The sequence below is a fragment of the Sebastes umbrosus genome, chromosome 8 (genome assembly GCF_015220745.1).
Source record: "Sebastes umbrosus isolate fSebUmb1 chromosome 8, fSebUmb1.pri, whole genome shotgun sequence".
Taxonomy (NCBI): Eukaryota; Metazoa; Chordata; class Actinopteri; order Perciformes; family Sebastidae; genus Sebastes; species Sebastes umbrosus.
Window position 1 is genome coordinate 25,984,406 of NC_051276.1, and position 6,000 is coordinate 25,990,405.

Sequence of the window (6,000 nt, forward strand, 5' to 3'; positions counted from 1 at the left end):
GCGTGTAAGAATGACTGAAAAAGGAGGACTTATTTTTCATGTGTATATGTGTGTCTGTGTGTGTTTATATAGTATGTGTGTGTGTGAGGGTGTGTGTGTGTGCCCCGGTTCAGTGCGCTTCAGAGGACGTATGCACTCTGCTCACAAATAAAGGCCATGCATTATTCAAGGGTGCTCCTCCAGCTAATGCCCCTTAATGTGCCCAAACAGCCATAATGTACTCTGCTACCAAGGTGGCAGAGACCCCTCTCACACACACACACACACAGACGTCAAACCTCCACCCCTGGATTTGACACGTCTTTGTCAGTGTCGCTCTCAGCCTCTTATCTCCCTCTCAAATCGTCCCATGTTCCTAATTTTCTCCCCCAAAAAATCCATTTCGCTTTTGATCCAAATTGCTCTTGCTCGCGCTGTCTCGCCATGTTTCCATCGAACTTTGCTCGATTTGTCCCTAATTCTCCATCGTCACTGTCTCCATCTCCCTCTCCTCCCCCGTATTTCTCCCCACTGTCTCTTTGTTGTGTTTTTTTTTTAAACAGAAAATACATCTGAGTACTGAAAAACCTACTGTTCCTCCCCTCTGCATGGCCCCGGGGTGCCAGCTTTCTGCAGAATTAGGATTGTGTCTAAACAAGGATTTGTAGCTGTGAAACTCCGGCAGCGAAGCTTCCTAAGTGCGTAATCTTAATCAGTTTTGGGGGGAAATTAAACTGATTAAATTCGGAGGTAAACAGGAAAGAGTTTGAAATACCATAAAATCGGTTTAAGGAGAAATGTTTATCGCTGCTGCTTCGCTTGTCTGCATTTTATCGACAGTGTTTTATGTTCTAATCACTTTATCATTGATTCGCTTGTTTACCGTCTGTGGTTTTAATTGCTTCGACAGTTTGTGATCCTCTTTTGTTTTGGTCTTTGTGTAGCACTTTAACTCTTCTGAAGTGTAATATAACTCAAGTTCACAATTTATATTTGTCATAAGAAATAATGCATGTGAGGCACTGTTACATTTTCTCTCTGGATTGTTGAATTTCTATCATTTCACTAATTTGACACTCTCAAAGCAGGAAACATTTACACTGAACCCTGTTTATTACACTTGCATTGCCACACCCATCAGTGATGTCATATTGCACGATTGTGCACCGTTACATCACTTTTTGGGTGGACATTTCTATATGGAAGGATTTTCAGTCTAAACGTGCAATTGGTGCGATTACAGTATATATAATAATATATGATTATTAGGAAAAAAAGAGAAAAAAATTGTTATTTCCTTTTACATTGTTTTTGTTTGTGCTGCTTTAAAGCCTGTAGCTTGTCACAAGCAAGTTAAAGCTGCTGCAATCAGTATTTTTATATTGAAATGAATTAGATGACCACTTGTATGTAAAAGGAGTTGCTTGTACTGATGAACCCACAGAAAATTATCGCCTCATCTCTGCAGAGCTTTATAGCAATTTTAGCTCATTGTTTTCCGGCACATAACTTTACTGTTCTTTTTGCGTTGTTTTCAGCTGCAGCAGGCAGCTGTTTGCAGCAAAAACACTCAAATAAAGCCCGAGCAGGATGGTCTCACACACTGTTGTAGCTATATCTATGACAAATAATGCACTGTAATTGATGTAATATCCAGAAAATTAATACATGTGTAATCGTGAGCCAGGAAATAAATTATAAAGCGCGGCGAATGCTGCATAGAGAGGGGGTCGAGGTGGATGGGTGGGCCTAAAAATACCGGACGCTCGCCCAGGAGACCTGTGTTTGTGTCCCGTTTGAAACCAGAAGTCAACGTTGACTTATTTGTCACTTAACTTACATGGTTATTTCGAGCCAAACCACGATTTTTTTCCGAAATCTAACTAAGTAGTTTTGTTGCTTAAACCTCACCAAGTCAATCTTTTCCTAAACCTAACTAAGTAGCTTTCTTGGCTTAACGTAAGGAAGTTGTTTCCTGTGAAGACGGAAGTTTAATTTGAAAAGACTGCATGCATGTAACGAGCGGAGATCGACACGTGTTGCTGGACATTCGTAGGGAAACAATCAAAAAAGGAGGAATCCATTTTTCTTAAGATGTCATACGAACCGTTGTATGCGGATACGTTGACCTGAGCAGAGAATGAAATCACTCTTTCTCTGTGCGAACTTGGTTCTGCTGCCCCCAAGTGGCCAAGTGGTGTAAAGATTCCACCTTTACCGGGATAGTTTTTGAGAAATATATGTTTGAGGAAGTCATGTATTTCTGCATTTATCCACATGAACAGTTCACGGATGTAACAGTTATTTAACGTGATCTCTTTGTTTACGAGACGCGCCACATCTTGGTGTAACATTAACCTCTCACATGACACTGATTGCTCACGGTTTGTTTTGAGACACACAAAAACACACCGCCCCCTCATTCAGCACACACACAGACCAGACAATGACTCCATTCATCCCTTTGCTCTCTCCGTCTCTTCTCTCCTCCTCCTCTGCTCACATCAGCTCTTTATAAACACAGTGATGGTCAGAAACACAAAACACACTACGTCTGTCCCTCTGCAGCCTCTCTGACCTGGATCTGCTCCGGTTGTCTTTTTCAGTCTGTTTGAATTCTTCAGACGCTCCAGACTTGATATTGTCTTCGTCATGGTACAGACTCACTTAACCAATTAGTCATGTGGGAGTATCATGATGAGTGGTGCTGGTGGTGAATTACAGCCTTGTTTTAGCTGTCGTGCGTGTGTACAACACTTGGCCCAAATCATGCTGAAGACATTTAGATACAAACTTAGTTTGACATCATTAGAAGGAAGACATTAAAGGGTAAATTAAATTTCTATTTTCCCATGTTTTTGTGTCTAAGTGACTAATGGGGACAACAATTTCTGATATTGGTCCAGTATTGAGGGAGAACGCTGTAACCTGCAGCCGTGAAACGAGCTGCGAGGGCAAGTGAGCAGTGTCAATGTAACGTTACGTCCACTACCAGTGCTTGTTCTTGCCACTGACAGAGAAATATAATGTTTTTCTTACCTTTCCCGCTCAAGGAGAAGTCTCGTTGTGAAATCGGAATATCTGTGTACTCTGGCTCATAAATAAAAACGTGCAGCCATCAAATTCAAAGACCTCATCCACATTATGGAAATCATCTCAATATTCAGCCATGACATTGAAAATCTTTTAGATAACACTAAGCTACGCTTTCTGTACTCCAACACAACAAACTCTGCCCAGCTGGCACTCACGTTTCCTCCATAAATGTATTCCACTATTCCACTGTTGTCTTACGGCAACACATCACTTTGCCAGATTTCACAATGAGACTTCTCCTTGAGCGAGACTCTTTCCATACTGTCAGACACTTAACAATCAGAGCCTGTCGTGGCAAAAACAAGCACTTTTACTGGACGTAAATGACGGTGCCAGCTTGCCCCAATAGCACCATATTACAGCCTGTGAGAAGCTGCCGTCTACAGCTCTCTCCCTCAATACTGGACCAATTTCTGAAATTGTTGTCCCTGTTAGTGTTAGACACAAAAACATGGGAAAATTGAAAAATACTGAAGTTGCCCTTTAAATGAAAGACAACAAAATGTCAAAGATAACACAATAAAATATCAAACTTATATCCATTTTGGTCTTTGCAAAAACTCCTCCAAATGAAATGTACGTTGTTCGACCATAAACTCTGTTTATTTTGTGATCATGGGTTTCTCTTTACAAAGTTTAGCTTTTTAATTACCTGTAGACATTTATTTAGTTGATACATATTTTTTTTTAATTTAGAACAAGTGCACTGCAGACAGAGTGCAGATCTGCTTAAGCAAACAGAGACAATGCAGACAATAATGAAATGTTCATTTAAGTTCAGCAATTTTGTTAAATGTATGAAATTGTTGTATTTTATCAAATGCAAAAAAAACAAAACAATAAAAAGCCAAACTTTTAAAACTGGGGTATTTTTTTTAAGGTGCAAAAGTAATTTATTCTGATTAGGGCTGTCAAAGTTAACGCGATAACGCCTTAATGCAAATTCATTTTAACGCACACTAATTTCTTTAACACATTAATGCAGTCAATATTTCGGAGGTTGTAGCAGACTCAGTTCGGGAAGGAGGGTTAAAGAACGCTCCAAACTTACGTTAAATTTTGGCGGGGAAAAACTGGCATGGCCATTTTCAAAGGGGTCCCTTGACCTCTGACCTCCAGATATGTGAATGAAAATGGGTTCTATGGGTACCCACGAGTCTCCCCTTTACAGACATGCCCACTTTATGATAATCACATGCAGTTTGGGGTAAGTCATAGCCAAGTCAGCACACTGACACACTGACAGCTGTTGTTGCCTGTTGGGCTGCAGTGTGCCATGTTATGATTTGAGCATTATCTTTTTTATGCTAAATGCAGTACCTGTGAAGGTTTCTAGACAATATTTGTCATTGTTTGGAGTTGTTAATTGATTTCCAATAATAAATATATACATACATTTGCATAAAGCAGCATATTTGTTCACTATATGTTCATAAGAGTATTAAATACTTAACAAATCACCCTTTAAGGTATATTTTGAACAAATAAAAAAATGTGCGATTCATTTGCGATTAATCAATTGACAGCCCTAATTCTGGTTCCTGGCGTCACCAAAAGTAAAGGAACAAGTGCTTGTGTTAGTATTAAACCTTCGGCAAGCACAAGTTCTAGTGTGATGACTCCCCGCGGTGACTTCATGAAAGTGTTCTTTGAGAAACTCTGTTGTTAGATTTAAAAACTTCCTCCTGAAACATTTTCCCTCTGCTTTCACTTCCCTCATATCTCACTCTGATTTTGTACACAACCAGCGCACGCTTGGACACACACGCATACACACACACACACACACGCACACACACACACACACACACACACACACACACACACACACACACAAAAAGACATCAACCTCATCAGATGAATGAACCTCAACATTTCTTTCCTCACATTTGTGACTTAGAAGCAACTCTTCTTCTTCTCTACTGTACTCTCTCAAAACAAACAAAAACATGTGACTTCATGAACTTGCTGTACAGAGTGAAGAGAGAGTAGATGAGGTTAACTCACTGATACTACAGGTACAGTGGGACTTTACACTGTGTAAACATTGGCTGAGAGTGTAGTGGGGTTTTTCAGATTCAGTGTGCTATCATGAAGATAAGCAGTGAGTGAATGGAAGAGATAAAAAAGAGGTCTTACCTGATTGATGTTTTCCCAAAATGTATCTTCTACTCCTTCCTTCCTTCCTTCCTTCCTCTCGTCCCCAGCGTCAATGAGGAGGTGAGGAGTCTGAGTGTGTGTGTGTGCTGGTAAGAGAGCGACTCTGCTTTGTGCTGCCGACCTCAGCGAGCGTGTTGTTGCAACTGACTGAGTGACTGGGAGAGAGAGAGGGAGGGAGTGTGAGTGTGTGTGTGTGTGAGAGAGATTAGTTCACACACAAACACATCTCCGCCTCGGGGAAACACCCCACTCCCTCTCCTCCTCCTTCCTCACCCTCTTTTATTTTCTCTCCTTCTTGTCTTTTTTATTTCTCTCACATCAGGTTTTTTTCTTTCATCTAATCACCATGAAGGAGCAGAACGATTTCCTCCTCATTCTCGACTCCTCCTGCTTGATTCCCAGTTTTTAACCTCCTCTTTTTGTTGCCTTTCCGCCTCATAATCATTCATTTTGCTGTTGCAAGTCCCCTGAATCATAAATAAGTTAAAGAGAGCTGGCACAAAACAACCCAAATATCTCTAATGGGCTTCTCTCTCTCTCTCTCTGTGAGCTTGTGCTTTTTGTTTGACCCCATATCAGTGAAAAACCTGTAATCTTTTTGCACTTTCCATGTTTTTTTCTGCCTTTGACTCTACGCAGAATTGAATAGCGAGGCAGTAGGTGGAGAGAGAAAGGAATCTTTTCTCTTTTCAAATCATTTCAGGGACAAACTGCTTATTAATGGTCGTTGAGTGACAGCACTCGGATAAAGTTGTTGGTAAATAT

At 40.6% G+C, this 6,000-nt stretch overlaps 1 protein-coding gene across 2 annotated transcripts in view; it reads right to left on the reverse strand.

The window, feature by feature from the left end:
* The window catches only part of hs3st1l2 (heparan sulfate (glucosamine) 3-O-sulfotransferase 1-like 2), a 29,494-nt gene extending 23,973 nt beyond the window's left edge, over positions 1-5,521 (reverse strand). The window contains exon 1 of one of the 2 annotated variants that reach the window (XM_037779058.1): positions 5,215-5,521. The gene's annotated coding sequence lies outside the window, so the exon portion shown is untranslated. Of the gene's footprint in view, positions 1-2,086; positions 3,354-5,214 lie in introns of those variants that run through there. The other variant, XM_037779059.1, reaches the window with a different exon arrangement.
* Between the last annotated feature and the right edge of the window lie 479 nt (positions 5,522-6,000).